Here is a 16,884-nt window from a genome sequence, read left to right as displayed (position 1 = left end):
CACTCCAGCCACATGAGGTCTGGCATTGTCCTGCATTAGGAGGAACCCAGGGCCAACCACACCAGCATATTGTCTTACAAGGGGTCTGGGGATATCATCTCGGTACCTAATGGCAGTCAGGCTACCTCTGGCGAGCACATGGAGGGCTGTGCAGCCCTCCAAAGAAATGCCACCCCACACCAATACTGACCCACTGCCTAACCGGTCATACTGAAGGATGTTGCAGGCAGCAGATCGCTCTCCATGGCGTCTCCAGACTCTGTCATGTCTGTCACATGTGCTCAGTGTGAACCTGCTTTCATCTTTGAAGAGCACAGGGTGCCAGTGGCGACTTTGCCAATCCTGGTGTTCTGTGGCAAATGCCAAGCATCCTGCACAGTGTTGGGCTGTGAGCACAACCCCCATCTGTGGACGTTGGGCCCTCATACCACCCTCATGGAGTCGGTTTCTAACCATTTGTGCAGATACATGCACATTTGTAGCCTGCTGGAGGTCATTTTGCAGGGCTCTGGCAGTGTTCCTCCTGTTCCTCCTTGCACAAAGGTGGAGGTAGCGGTCCTGCTGCTGGGTTGTTGCCCTCCTATGGCCCCCTCCACATCTCCTGGTGTACTGGCCTGTCTCCTGGTAGCGCCTCCAGCCTCTGGACACTACGCTGACAGACACAGCAAACCTTCTTGCCACAGCTCGCATTGATGTGCCATCCTTGATGAGCTGCAGTACCTGAGCTACTTCTGTGGGTTGTAGAGTCCGTCTCATACTACCACGAGTGTGAAAGCACAACCAACATTCAAAAGTGACTAAAACATCAGCCAGAAAGCATTGGTATTGAGATGTGGTCTGTGGTCCCCACCTGCAGAACCACTCCTTTATTGAGGGTGTCTTGATAATTGCCAATAATTTCCATCTATTGTCTATTCCATTTGCACAACAGCATGTGAAATTGATTGTCAATCAGAGTTGCTTCCTAAGTGGACAGTTTGATTTCACAGAAGTTTGATTTGCTATGAGTTTTATTCTATTGTTTAAGTGTTCCCTTTTTTTTGAGCAGTGTATATATATATATATATATATATATATATATATATACACTGTGTGATATATATATATATATATATATATATATATATATATATATATATACACTGTGTGCAGAATTATTAGGCAAGCTGTATTTTAGAGGATTTTTTTTATTATTGATCAACAACTATGTTCTCAATCAAGCCAAAAGACTCATAAATATCCAAGCTTAATATTTTTGGAAGTTGGAGTGTTTTTCTTTTAGATTTGGCTATCTTAGGAGGATATCTGTTTGTGCAGGTAGCTATTACTGTGCAGAATTATTAGACAACTTAATAAAAACCAAATATAATCCCATCTCACTTGTTTATTTTCACCAGGTAAACCAATATCAGAGCACACAATTTAGAAATAAACATTTCTGACATGCAAAAACAAAAATCAAAAAAATTAGTGATCAATATAGCCACCTTTCTTTATGATAATACTCAACAGCCTTCCATCCATAGATTCTGTCAGTTGCTTGACCTGTTTTCGATCAACATTGCGTGCAGCAGCCACCACAGCCTCCCAGACACTGTTCCGAGAGATGTACTGTTTTCCCTCCCTGTAGATGTCACATTTTATGATGGACCACAGGTTCTCTATGGGGTTCAGATCAGGTGAACAAGGGGGCCATGTCATTATTTTTTCTTCTTTTAGACCTTTACTGGCCAGCCACGCTGTGGAGTAGTCGGATGCATATGATGGAGCATTGTCCTGCATGAAAATCATGTTTTTCTTGAACGATACCGACTTCTTCCTGTACCACGGCTTGAAGAAGTTGTCTTCCAGTAACTGGCAGTAGGTCTGGGAGTTGAGCTTCACTCCATCCTCAACCCGAAAAGGTCCCACAAGTTCATCTTTGATGATACCAGCCCATACCAGTACACCACCTCCACCTTGCTGGCGTCTGAGTGGGAGTAGAGCTCTCTGCCCTTTACTGATCCAGCCTCTGGCCCATCCATCTGGCCCATCAAGAGTCACTCTCATTTCATCAGTCCATAAAACCTTTGAAAAATCAGTCTTAAGATATTTCTTGGCCCATTCTTGACGTTTTATCTTATGTTTCTTGTTCAAAGGTGGTCGTTTTTCAGCCTTCCTTACCTTGGCCATGTCCCTGAGTATCGCACACCTTGTGCTTTTTGATACTCCAGTAACGTTGCAGCTCTGAAATATGGCAAAACTGGTAGCGAATGGCATCTTGGCAGCTTCACGCTTGATTTTCCTCAATTCATGGGCAGGTATTTTGCGCCTTTTTTGGCCAACAGACTTCTTGCTACCCTGTTGGCTATTTGCTATGAAACGCTTGATTGTTTGGTGATCACGCTTCAAAAGTTTGGAAATTTCAAGACTGCTTCATCCCTCTGCAAGACACAATTTTGGACTTTTCAGAGCCCGTAAAATCTCTCTTCTGACCCATTTTGCCAAAGGAAAGGAAGCTGCCTAATAATTAAGCACACCTTAAATGGGGTGTTGACATCATTAGTCAACACCCCTCCTCATTACAGAGATGCACATCAATAGATTTACTTAATTGGTAGTTGGCTCGAAAGCCTATGCAGCTTGGAGTAGGACAACATGTTTAAAAAAATTATCATGTAATCAAAATACTCATTTGCCTAATAATTCTGCACACAGTGTATATATATATATATATCTCAGTGATGAGTGAGCATGCTCGCTACTGCTCGGTGCTTGCCCGAGCATCTCACTGCTTGAGATGCTCGGCTATCGCCGAGTATTTCCGGGATTGCTCGGCGGGAGCTCGAGTCCCCTCCCTGCTTGCTTGGCGCTGTTTAGAGCGCCAATGAACATGCAGGGATTGTCTGCCACACACTGTAATGCCGCAGCCATGTTGGTTGTGGCATTTCAGTGATTGGCTGGCCGCACAGCATCATCAGGTCTATTTCAGACCTGGCGCCGCCATGCTCATCACAGTCTACTCCTGAATCAGGCAGTGTAAGGAGAGGTGCTGCTGAGCTAGGGAGCGATTTGCTTGTTCTTAGTTAGTGTAGGTCCATTCCAGTTCTGTCTGCTGGTGCTTTTACAGATATTTCTAGAAATAGCCCCATGTATCAGAGGACAGGAATAATTTTTTTTGGATCTTAATCCTGATTATTTGCTTAAAAATCAATCCAGAGAACACCGTTTTACTGCTTGTTGGCACTGCAGAATACAGCCAGGTCCTTTCCATATTACAGCGCTAAAAATCCACCTACTTAAAACTATGGTTTTTCTGTCACATGGATCACATATAATTGCGCTAAAAATTATTGAAATTTTGTTGCAGTGTGTCAGTGAAGTTATTGACGCAAGGTCGGTGCTGTTAAAAATAGTTACCTACAGGCCAGCTATTTAAAACTGTGGTTTGTCCGTCACAGGGATCACATATAATTGCGCTGAAAATTCTGCCATTTCTGGCCTCCATTGAAATTTTGTTGCAGTGTGTCAGTTAAGTTATTGACGCACGGTCGGTGCTGTTAAAAATAGTTACCTACAGGCCAGCTATTTAAAACTCTGGTTTGTCCGTGTTAGGTGTCAGGTGTTTGCTGGATTCAAAATGGGTCCTGAACCTTCTGTGGTCTCCTATTCCAGTCCAGCTGAGGCTGATGCTACTCAGCTTTGTCATCAGTCCCAATGCCTAGCTGGTCCACAAGATGTACAGGCTGTCTCTTGGGTATTTGTGCCTAGCAACATGAAGCATAGGTTGCGGAGGGAGACAGGGCTACTGAAGCCTAAGTCCAGGATTCTCTGTACTGAGCATGCCCGTGACATGGCGGACCGTGATTGGTGGTTTGGGAGTCAGCTGATCCGGTGACCTGGCACTGACTGATTGGTCGCGGGTGACGTCACCAATGGTGCGACGATGGGCAGGGCTTAATCTTTAAAAAGCCCGCCCACAAACATGGCGGCGCACTCTGATCACTGAGCTTGGTCTCTTGGGCTCCACGTGTGCTTTAGTTTCTGCAGGCAGGTTTAGTGGAGATAGGCAGGCTAGATGAAATAGGCAGGTAGCTTCATCTGACAAAGAGGTCGCCTTATTGTTTTTTAAAGACTCTGACGATAACCGCAAAAAGGCCATTTGCACCACCTGCCAATCCTGCATCAGCAGGGTAGCAGAACTAGCAGCCTGACCACCACCAGTATGATCAAGCACATGGCAGCAAAGCACCCGACTAAGTAGGCCAAACCCCAGGGTCCAGGAACAATGTCTGCGGGTGGCACCACTGCTTCTTCTGCTGTTGTGCCGCAACAGGACTACAGATATATTATTTATCGCACATCTCCTGTGCAGTTAACGGAGATAGTGCGAATCCCGTTCCGGTGTGCTTTAACAAGGAGGGGATTGCTATTCAAGTTGGTTGTTTCCTTCTCTCCCGGAAGGTGTTCGGCCGCAGTCCACCAGGCTGCACCGCAGACCCCGGGTTCAGTTGCGTTCCATTATAATAAAGTTGTTTCCAACCGTCCCCTTAACAGTATCAACAATATCAGAGCGCCAGGGTTTTGCCAAACATGGCTGACAACCAGCAACTGCAGCGCTATATACAGCAACTTGAGGCCAGACTTAGGACTCTGGAACAAGCTGCCCTGGTCGCTGATATCACTGCAATAGCTACCCTGGCAGCTTCTCAAGCAGCCAATCTGGTTAACACGGCTGCAGTGAATGCTGCGACAGCTGCAACTACCCCATTACCCCGTTTTGCTCTCCCGGAAAAATTTTCTGGGGACAGTAAATCCTGCAGGGGTTTTATTAATTTATGCTCCATTCAGTTGGAGATGATGGAGGCACGGTTCCCCTCCGAACGATCCAAAGTGGGTTATGTCATCTCGTTACTCTCCCACAGGGCTCTGGAGTGGGTTACTCCTCTGTGGGAGCGGAATGATCTATTTGTGGCTAATGCGGGTCTTTTCTTTATGGCTCTAAAGAGTGTATTCCTAGGTCCTCAGGTCACACATGATACGGCTCTTAAGCTTCTTGCGTTGATCCAGGGTTCGGCCACTGCCAGCCACTATGCCATCCAGTTCAGAACCTTAGCGGCTGAACTGGATTGGTCCGAGCGGTCGTTAATCCCGGTGTTCAGGAAGGGTCTGGCTGGGCATATTAAAAATGCTCTATCTACCAGAGAGATTCCAACCTCCCTGGAGGAGTTAATCTCTCTCGCTAACCGAATAGATTTGTGACATGCAAAACACAAGTTAGAGCTGGAGGTCCCCAGACCTCAGTGTCGGTTGGCACCATCCTTCTCTAGACCCATTTCCAAACCCGCGACTCCCGACCCGGAGCCTGAGGCTATGGATATATCCCGGATTGAGTCTTATCCCTCTCGTTCCCGACCTGCACATCTCTTGGAGTTCCCTGTTAATAAGGGTTCCAAGCAGTCGGGAAAACGAGTGTGTCTAGCCACCGTTGGAGGAGGTGCGTTAGATTCTGTGGCTTCTTCCTCCAAATTATTGTATAAGGTGACATTGTCCTTCGGAGCATCCGCAGTTACTGCCAAGGCGTGGGTGGATTCTGGCGCCGATGGCAATTTTTTGTCATCTACATTTGCCCAGAGGCATGCCATCCCTATAGAGTTACTGCCAAGACCAATAAATATCAGGTTAGTCAATGGTTCACTCCTGGACACACAAATCACCCACCAGTCGATTCCCGCACCATGTCATTTCCTCAGGGTCACCGGGAGGTTATCTCCTTTCTTATTATTCCCGGGGGATTAGATGAGGTGTTATTGGGTCTTCCATGGTTACGTTGTCACACTCCACACATTGACTGCAATACGGGGAGAAATTCTTCCTGGAGTGAGAATTGTGTGTCTCAGTGTATGGTTACAGTCACCCGGAGAGTAGTCTCTGACCCTTCTACCAATGTGACCTCCGGCACAGATCCCCTGTCTGTCCCCAAGACCCAGACCTTGTCAGATTATGTCAAAAAGAACCCTCGGGTAGACCTTTTGTCCCAGTCCATGGATACAGCTGAGGACGATGACGAGCCCAGGCTCACCGTTCCTTCGAGAAGTATGTGGAGGGTGGCTCCAGTGCCCTTAAACCAGATTCCTTCGGGGAGGACGTTTGTTCCCCCTAATCTACAAAATGAGGTGCTCTCCTGGGTTCATGCCCCTAAGATTGGAGCCCATTTGGGGTCAAACATACCACAAAGTCCCTTCAACACCCTTCGTCGTCCTGCTCCCGTATTCTATCCGGGCGACAGAGTGTGGCTCACGGCTCGCAATACTAAAGTATGTGGGGAATCTGCTAAGCTTGCCCCCCGCTTTATTGGTCCTTTTAAAATTTTGGCCCAAGTAAACTCTGTAATGTACCGGTTACAGTTACGATGACACCTATGGGGTCACGACATTTTCCATGTGTCGCTCCTTAGACCCGTTCACCTGACAAAACTCGCTGAACCCCAACCTGCTACGGACACCAAGGGTGATAATCTCGAGGTGCAGGCTGTTATGGGGTCTAAGATGGTTCGTGGGAAAAATGGTTACCCAGTACACTGGAGGGTCCATGGATTTGAGGATCATCCCTGTGAACCGGTGGACCACATTCATGCTCCCCTGCTCGTTGAGGAAAATGAATGTCAAGTGGAGGGAGATGTTAGAAGGGGGGATAATGTTAGGTGTTGGGCGTTTGCTGGAATCGAAATGGGTCCAGAACCTTCTGTGGTCTCCTATTCCGGTCCAGCTGGGGCTGATGCTGCTCAGCATCTTTGTCAGTCCCAACGCCTAGCTGGTCCACAAGATGTACAGGTTGTCTCTTGGGTATTTGTGCCTAGCAACATGAAGCATAGGTTGCAGAGGGAGACAGGGCTACTGAAGCCTAAGTCCAGGATTCTCTGTACTGAGCATGCCCGTGACATGGCGGACCGTGATTGGTGGTTTGGGAGTCAGCTGATCCAGTGACCTGGTACCGCCTGATTGGTCGCGGGTGACGTCACCAATGGTGCGACGGTGGGCAGGGCTTAATCTTTAAAAAGCCCTCCCACAAACATGGCGGCGCGCTCTGATCATTGAGCTGTGATGGTGTTCTGTAGACGCTTGGTCTCTTGGGCTCCACGTGTGCTTTAGTTTCTGCAGGCAGGTTTAGTGGATATAGGCAGGCTAGAAGAAATAGGCAGGTAGCTTCATCTGACAGCCTGGCTCTGACAAAGGGGTCGCCTTACACCCCGAGCAGTCTGCAGACACCCTATTCCCGGTACCTCCTGTAAGCCACGTGGAGTGATACTTCTCAGTCCGGTAGCACGCTGGCTGAGGGCACGTATTCACCGGCGTGAGTCACACTCGCATCCTAGTGCCAACAGTGTAGTCCCTGTGCCGCAGCAGGACTACAGATATATTATTTATCGCACATCTCCCGTGCAGTTAACGGAGATAGTGCGAATCCCTATTCCCGTGCCGGTGTGATTTAAGACGGAGGGGATTGCTATTTAAGTTGGTTGCTTCCTTCTCTCTCGGAAGGTGTTCGTCCGCAGTCCACCAGGCTCCACCGCGGACCCCGGGTTTGGTTGCGTTCCATTATAATAAAGTTGTTTGCAACCGTCCCCTTAACAGTCCGTCACACAGATCAGATACAAATGCACTGAAAATTCTGCCATTTCTGGCCTCCATTGAAATTTTGTTGCAGTGTATTAGCGAAGTTAATGACACGAGGTAGCAGTTAAAAATCTTTACCTACAGGCCAGCTATTTAAAACTGTGGTTTGTCCATCACACGGATCACGCATCACTGCGGTTCAAATCCAGCCATTTGTACTGAACGTGAAAAATATTGTCCTCCATTTAAAATAGGCAAGGCGAGTGGCAAGGGATGGGGAAGTGGACGTGATGGTGATTGGTTGTACATGCAGGGGACGAGGCAGAGGCTGTGGGCTAGCTGAAAGTGTGCAACAACAAACACCCACATCTTCTCGCTCGACCTTCCTGTCCCAATTAATAGGGGACCGCAGAACACCCCTATTGGACACAGAACAGTGTGAAAAGGTTATTGGTTGGATAGCAGATAATGCTTCCAGTCACTTAGCCACGACCACCCCCACCCTGTCATCCTCACAGTCAAGTCTCAGTAGCCGTGAGTCTGGACTGCATATGCCTCACCCTGATCCTCCTTCCTCCCACCATGCCGAGTACCTGGAGACAACTGATCCCACACTTGGACATTCCGAAGAGCTGTTCACTTTTTCATGTATATATTCGGGCCTCTCGCCCGGTCCACTTGAAGCGGGGCAAGAGGAGATCGCATGTAGCGATGCCCAAATATTTGAGCAGCCACGGTTACACAAAGGCGACGGTGGGAAACTGTCACAAGAGGTGGACGATGATGAGACACAATTGCCAGAAAGTCAGGAGGAGGACCAGGGTGCAGAAGTGGAAGACGAGGTGGTGAATGATATAGTAACTGACCCAACCTGGCAGGGGGACATACAGAGCGAGGACAGCAGCACACAGGGGGAGAGAGTCGTAGCACCACAATAGGCAGGAAGAAGCAGTGTGGTGGTCACAGACAGAAGACGGGCAACCATTTCCCGTAACATCAACATGACAGAAGTTGCCAGTACAACTGTTAGGTCTTTCCAAGTCTGGTTTGTTTTTTAAAGACTCTGCCGATAACCCCAAAAAGGCCATTTGCACCACCTGCCAATCCTGCATCAGCAGGGTAGCAGAACTAGCAGCCTGACCACCACCAGTATGATCAAGCACATGGCAGCAAAGCACCCGACTAAGTAGGCCAAACCCCAGGGTCCAGGAACAATGTCTGCGGGTGGCACCACTGCTTCTTCTGCTGTTGTGCGTGCAAGCCAATCCTCTGTCCATGGCGCATGTGAAGATGCCTCATGCGCCGTATCTGTCATTGCACACTCTCACCTAGCACCATCAGCAAGCACATCCACGTCCTTCTCCCAGCACAGCGTTCAGTTGTCCCTACCCCAGTCCTTGGAATGCAAGCGCAAATATGCAGCCAACACCCCCAGCCTCACTACTAAATTCACACATTTCGCGACTGCTTGCACTCGAAATGTTGCCTTTTATTCTCATGAAGAAGGAAGCTTTCCGCAACCAGATGGTTGTGTTAAGGGAGGGCAATAACCTTTCACGGTTGACCAAGTGAGTGTCAAATTATTATGTTGATTGCACAATCCACAGAAAACCTAACTGAGGCAATGCGTGCTCTGTATTGGGAGGATTCAAAGAATCTCTGATCCCGTTTATTTTGCTTAGCCTTTTATATTGTTTTGAGTATATCAAATAGCCAATCAACTCTACAGCCATACTACAATACTATAGGCTAACTGATGTTAGTACAATTATTACGAAAAACACATATATGGTCATATTATCATTGTTAGTTTGAAGCACTTTGGAAATTTTACAAGGTCAAACCTGGCCTAAACAAGTTAGATAACAGAGTGTCTGACAAAATGTTCTCTTGAGAAAAAGTTAGTGTGAGATAAGTTCCATGGGAAGAGAAAGAAAGAATGTATGTTATGCAAGGAGTGATAATAACATGATTTTAAAGCAAGCAGACAAAATGGAGTTGCTCTAGCATGAGTATCAATATGTTCTTTACAGTTGTGGCCATCCCTCGGTGCTCAGTACCCAGCCGCCACTATTTCTACTGGTGTGCCATCCCCTCATTACACAAGCACGTGTCCCACAATATTAGCCCTCAATTACGCATTTACTGGGAAAGTCCACCTGACCACGGACACGTGGACAAGTGCTTGTGGGCAGGGACGGTACATCTCGCTGACGGCACACTTGGTTAACATAGTGAAAGCCGGGACCCAGTCGGACCTTGGGACGGAACGCGTCCTCCCGATGTTGAGGATTGCGGGCCCCGGGTCAATCAGGGCTGCCACACATTCTTCAGCTTCTGAACCTCCTCCTCCTTCTCTTTTGCTGCATTCATCTCCGAAATTACCATATCAGGCGCAAGCTGGAAGCACTGCAGCACTGCCTCGGCCAAATGGCAACAGGCTGTGCTTAAGCTAATATGCTTAGGTGACAACCCCCACAACGCTGAAGATTTGTGGACAGCTCTGAAAGAGCAGGCATATCTGTGGCTAACCCCGCTGAACCTACAGCCAGGCATGGTCGTTTGTGACAATGGCCGGAACCTGGTGGTGGCTCTGAGGCGAGGCGAGCTCACACACGTACCATGCCTGGCCCATGTGCTTAACCTCGTGGTTCAGCGGTTTCTCAAAACCTACCAGGAGCTGCCGGACCTGCTTGTCAAAGTACGCCACCTGTGTGCCCATTTTAGAAAGTCACATACAGCTTCCGCCGCCCCTGCCGCTTTTCAGCAGCATTTGCAGCTTCCGGCTCACCTCCTATTGTGTGATGTCCACACGCGTTGGAACTCTACATTGTAGATGTGGGGAAGGATTTGTGAGCAGAAGAGGGCAGTTGTTGTCTACCAGCATCAACAAGGCCGTCGGTATTCAATTCAGACTCCACACATAAGACCTGTGGACATGGATGTCAGACATATGTTCACTATCCTTCAAAACTTTGAGGACTCCACCAAGATGGTGAGCGGCATTGACACCATAATTAGCGTCACCATACCGCTTTTCTGTCTTCTGAAATGCTCTCTGCTCACAAAGAGGATGCATTGCAGGCAGAGCACGATGAGATGGAGCAAGGAACCATACAGGGTGATTACACACAGCCCAGCCTCATCTCATCCCAGCATGGATTGGGTGACAATGAGGAAGAGGAACAGGAGCTTTTTTCATGCGCTATAGATGGTACCACCTGCACTACTGTCATACCGTCTGTTCAGCGTGGATGGCCTGAGGACAGAGAGGAGGAGGAGGAGAGCATGATCAGTCATCCACTTGGTGAGGACACGGAAGTCTTGCCTGTTAGCAGTCTGGCACGCATGACTGAGTTAATGTTACTCTGCTTTTCTCGTGATCCTCACGTTCTCCAAATTTTGGGTGACAGTCATTACTGGTTTGTGACACTTCTAGACCCACGCTGCAAGGAAAACTTTCTTTCTCTTGTTCCCAAGGTGGACACGTCTACTAAAATGGGGCAGAACCAGAAGGCCCTTGTTGCTTAATTTAAAAAAAAATCCCATCTGAAAACGCAGGTGACAGAGGACACAGTTTGTTAGACAACCAAGGAGTACAGGCAAGAGAGACACAACTCCAATCCATCAGAGGCAGGGGAACACTGTCAAAGTTCTTGGACAGTTTTCTCAGACCCTCCCATCTAACAGACCCTGAGGCGTGGGGTAATCTCACAGGAAGTGCAAAGTTTGGGAAGATGGTGAGGGAGTACCTTTCTGACTGTACCAATGTCCTCCGTGATTCCTCTGTGCCTTATAATTACTGGGTATCCAATCTGGACACGTGGAATGAACTGTCTCTCTATGCCTTGGAGGTCCTGGCCTGTCCTGGTGCTAGTGTTTTATCAGAGCGGGTTTTTAGTGCCGCCGGTGGAATTATAACCGATAGGTGCATCCACCTGTCAACTGAAAATGCTGACAGGCTGACTCTTATAAAAATGAACAAGGGCTGGATTGGGCCAGACTTCTCAACACCACCAAATGATAACAGCGTAACCTAGACTCAAAAATAGTGTCTTTTTTTGGGAGGTCTAATTCTATTCCCAAGCAACTCTGTCTTCACACACAGACATGGGTATACGCTTCCTGATTTTGTCTATTTGCTCTTGTCCTCCTCCTTATCCTCCATCACCATATCATTCACCACCATATCTACCATATCACCTTCTCTATATGTCTTGCAAGGGGCATTGGATTTCCTCCAATTTTTTGGCAGCTTTTGCATTCACTGCATAGGCAAACACTATAGGAGACCCACTTCCTAATAATGGGAACATTGTTTTTAGGAGGCTCTCCGACCTCTATGTCTCTTCCAAGGGGCATTGGAGTGCTTCCAAATTTTTGGCAGCTTTTAAATTCACTGCATAGGCAAACACTATGGGAGACCCACCTCCTAATAATGGGAACATTGTTTTTAGGAGGCTCTCTGACCTCTATGTCTCTTGCAAGTGGCAATGGAGTGCCTCCAAATTTTTAGCAGCCCTTGCAGTCACTGCATACGCAATAACAGTATAGGAGACACACTTGTTAATATTGGGAACATCAAACCTTAGCCGGCTGATGGCTCTCTAAGAATAGCGAGGGCCGACTGCTGGCCCTTTAAGAATAGTAAGAGTGTAAAAATAGTGTTTGTGACTTTCACCATACCTCCTTCATAAATTAAACAGGATGTGTCTGATGATGTTTTATACACCACATGGCCAGATAAGGTTCTAAAATATTAAAATGACTTTTCCCAGTGAAAGCATTTGTCTTGATTAAAAGCAATGCAAAAGTGCAAAAACGCATCAAAAACGCTATGTGTGAACATAGCCCAAGGTGTGGAGGAGCAGTTTTGTTTTTTGTACATTTATTTTGCCTTATATACAAATCATTACCCTGGAAAGGATGTTCCTTAACATATTTCCCAGGAAAATCCATTTTGGTTTCATTTTTGTATGTTTTATTGTGAGTTCGTAAAAGTGGCGTAATAGCTTTGACAACGTTGTTGACAGCAGTGACATGCAAGTCCTCATGCTGTTCCCATTTGAGCACTGTTCCCATAGTTTTGGGCAATTTTTAGGTCCTCTGCAGACCACCGGGGGGGGGGGGGGCACCTGAAAAATGCTTGAGTTTCCCATAGACTTACATTGTGCTCATTGCTCGGGTCGAGTACCCGAGCATTCCAATTTGCTCGACCCGAGCATCGAGCACTCGAACATTTTAATCCTCGCCCATCATTAGTCAAGATTCTTTTCTGCTATACTTATATGTCAAGTAATACATGGGAAATATGCATTTTTGCACATGTATTTGATTAATATTGCGTTTTTGTAATATAGCAAAGTTTGTTATACACTGGTGCACATGGTTTATCTGCACTTTTATTTTCATTTCCCTGCTATATTTAATAGGGATAATATGTACCCAGTGCATGTAGTTGATTAATATTCAGTCATCATACCATAATATGGGACCTTCTATGTCAATTTATGTGAGCAAACTGTATCTTGCACTGCGAGTTTAAATCTTGGGAGACTATTGTGTCACATTGTATGATCATAGCTGATATCTATGTGTGATTCCTGTTTTCTGTCTGACGTCCACAAATGTTTTTACTGTTTTTGAAATATTTTTTATGTATGATATAAACTAATAAAGTTTGATATATGATTTGAATTGGTGCAGCACTGCCTTTTTCATAGGATTTGTATGTTGGTAGTAGGAGAGCTAATTATCATATGATCATTAATAGGTACCAACCAATCAAACTTTTGCGATAACTAGCAATGAGTCTTTAACAATGCTCCGGAGGAATTGTGGCCCAATCATATTTGCAAAATTGTTGTAATTCAGCTACATGGCAGGGTTTCCAAGCATGAACTGCCTTTTTAAGGTCATGCAACAGCATATCAATCGTAGTAAGGTCAGGACTTTGACTAGGCCACTCCAAAGTCTTAATTTTGCTTTTCTTCAGCCATTCAGAAGTGGACTTGATAATGTGTTTTGGATCATTGTTCTGCTGCATAACCCAAGTACACTTCAGCTAGAGCTCATGAACAGGTGGCCAGACATTCCCCTTCAGGATTTTTTGGTCCATGGAGTATTCTCCCAAAAGTCTTGGGGATCATCAAAATGTTTTCTAGCAAAACTGAGACAAGTCTTTATGTTCTTTTTGCTCAGCAGTGATTTTCGTCTTGGAACTCTTCCATGCATGCCATTTTTACCCAGTCTCTTTCTTATGGCTGAGTCATGAACACTGACCTTAACTAAGGCAAGTGAGGCCTACAGTTCTTTACATGTTGTTGTGGTTTCCTCTGTGACGTCTTGGATGAGTAGCTGCTGTGCTCTTGAGGTAATTTTGGTCAGGCAGACACTCCTGGGAAGGTTCACCGCTATTCCATGTTTTCGTCATTTGTGGATAATGGTTCTCACTGTGCTTCACTGGAGTCCCAAATCTTTAGAAATAGCTTTATAACATTTTCCACTCTGATAGGTCTCAATTACATTGTTTCTCATTTGTTCCTGAATTTCTTTGGATATCAGCATGATGTCTAGCTTTTGAGGATCTTTTGGTCTACTTCCCTTTGTCAGGCAGGTCCTATTTAAGTGATTCCTTGATTGACAACAGGTGTGGCAGTAATCAGGCATGTGTGTGTCTAAGGAAATTGATCTCAGCTTTCCTAATATGTGAAAAACCACAGTTAATTTATGTTTTGGGGGGGAGGGGTACACTGTCACACAGGGCTCTGTAGGTTTGGATTTCTTTTTCCCTTGATAATAAAGATGTTTATTTAGAAACTGCATTTTGTGTTTACTTGTGTTATCTTTGTCTGTTATTTAACTGTGTTCTGTGATCTGAAACATTTAAGTGTGAAAAACATGCAAAAGAATAAGAAATTAGAAAGAGGCAAACACTTTTTCACACCGCTGTATAGATATGTTTTTACCAAACCTTAGTCCTAACCCTAAACCTAGTAAAAAACAAATAAAAATTGTTAAAAAAAAATAATAATAACCTGATTAGGCGGATGACATGAGGGATGATCGGGGGGGTGATTAGGATATTGGGGAAGGATTTATTGAAATTTATCTAAAAAATTGATTATTTTTTTCACTGACAGGAGCGCACTTGAGCATAGTGTATCTCACTTGTGTCCCAGAACAACTACAAGGGAGAACAGAGAAGCACAGACCAAGTGCTGTCCTGTTTTGTAAATACTTGGGGATTTTGATCACTGTGATAGGGTCTATCATAGTGATGAAACATCAGGAACCAATAAGCTTGGCTCCTGATGTTGCCGCGTTAATGGCTAGAAAATCTCAGAAAGAAGATGAAGGGGGCTGGAGGATGGCATCATGGGTACCGAGGTACTGTGAGTGTCTTGGAGACAACATTTCTCTCTCCTCTGACATATTAGATCACGTGAGAGGAGAGAGAAATTAATTTTATTTACTGACGATCTTCCTTTTATATGTGATCGCCATCATTTGTTGAATAACAACAATCAAGTAATCTGGGACCGTAAAAACTGGTCCCAATCATGATCTCCAGGGTCTCATCTACCCCCAGTACCTGAAACCCAGGAGGTTTTCCAACTCTGTGAGGTGCTATATGCTTATTTCTCGATGCCGTTTTAAAATGGCAGTGAGGAATAAGGCGCCTTAACGACTTAACATTTTAATTTGTATTGGCAGTCATTAAGGGATTAAATATGTTGTTTTTTTTCTCTGTGCTTTTAACTTAAAATTTAAATGTTCACAGATTTTCAAGTAAATATAAGAAAGTTTAGAAAAAAACTTAGAAAGATTTGATTTTGTTTCTCTACTTACAAGCCACTTGTTCCTCCTTTACCCCTTCCCTCTCCATCTTAAACTCATCAAACCGCTAAAACTCAGGAGGAGTTACCAGTGTGAGACATGTAGATCAGGAGAGCAGATTGTTAGTCATTACATGTCTCATACTGGTAACACCCCCTTTAATTTAAAATAATCTCTGGAGGCAGATTTTCAAGAGAAATGGAATCCCTCATGTCTTTGTGTTCTCTGTATAGGACATGTCATAAAATCTATTTCTATTAATGTGATTAGATTTATCCTTTTATATCTGGTAGGCTGCTATCCCAAGTGTCCTGAGGATAAACCTTTCTTTAATGAAGATGAAATGCAGTGTGTGTCCCAGTGTGGGTGTCTGGACAAAGAAGAAAATTACTACATGCTAGATGAACGAATTGAATCCTGCAATGTCTGTCAAATCTGGTAAAATTATTGGCCTTTTCGTTGTATTCTCCAAGACAAATTCACATTGTGAGTGCTCGCTCACACCACCATGTGAATTGGACGAGTGCTATATTTTATCGGACAGCACTCAGACCAATGTTTTTCAATGGGGCAGTGCTGATGACCATTTTTTTCACTGACAGAATCTGTCTGTGAAAAAAAATGCTGTGATTTCACTCTGAAATCTTATGGCTGCGAGAAAAAAATTGGATGCCATACGGACCACAATATAGCTTCCAATTTTTACGTATACATTACAGTTCTGTAACCGGAAACTGTAAGTGGTCCTGTAAATGATTAATAGCCATTGGTTAAAAAAAACACAGATAATAAGTGAGAAAAACATCGTCCCACTTTTCTGGATGTAAATCAGGGCAATTTTTTTTACTGTGGTGTTATCCTTGCCAAAGGCGGAAGTAATAGACTAAGGCAGTCACTTTACGGTATGTTCCCAGATGATTTTCCATCCAGATTTTCTAGACAGACAGTATCCTTCTTTTTATGCACACACATCTGCAAAATATCTGCAGCATAAATTGATCTGTGCTGTTAATTGTAACTGCATAGAATGTTAATTTATGCTTTGGATGATACCATCAAATGGATGTTACTATTGAGTTCACTCTTTCCATTACAATGCAAAAAGTGAGATGCTCAATCTAACCATTTTCACAACGATACCTGCAGTGGGAATGAACGTATTCCTATGGGGAATTATTGTTGGCCCAAGACTTTCTACAAGATGACAATAGTGAATTGTGTGGTAATCACAGCACATTTTTAAATTATACAGAACATATTTTTTGAAACTGAACATGCAAATGACTTCATAACTGAAGAATATTTCCCAAACCCACCTCTGTCTCACACAGGATGCTTGTAAAATCTTAGCATTCAAACTTCTAAAATTCTTTCTAGACTACTGAAAGTCTCGTCTGTGGTCTTCCAGTAGACTTGTACAACTCCACTCTATTTTTAATGGCCATTTAGA

This window comes from Phyllobates terribilis, unplaced genomic scaffold, assembly GCF_046119375.1.
Source record: "Phyllobates terribilis strain yellow unplaced genomic scaffold, ASM4611937v1 Scaffold_13__5_contigs__length_258822181, whole genome shotgun sequence".
Taxonomy (NCBI): Eukaryota; Metazoa; Chordata; class Amphibia; order Anura; family Dendrobatidae; genus Phyllobates; species Phyllobates terribilis.
Note: the sequence above shows the minus strand (reverse complement) of the source record.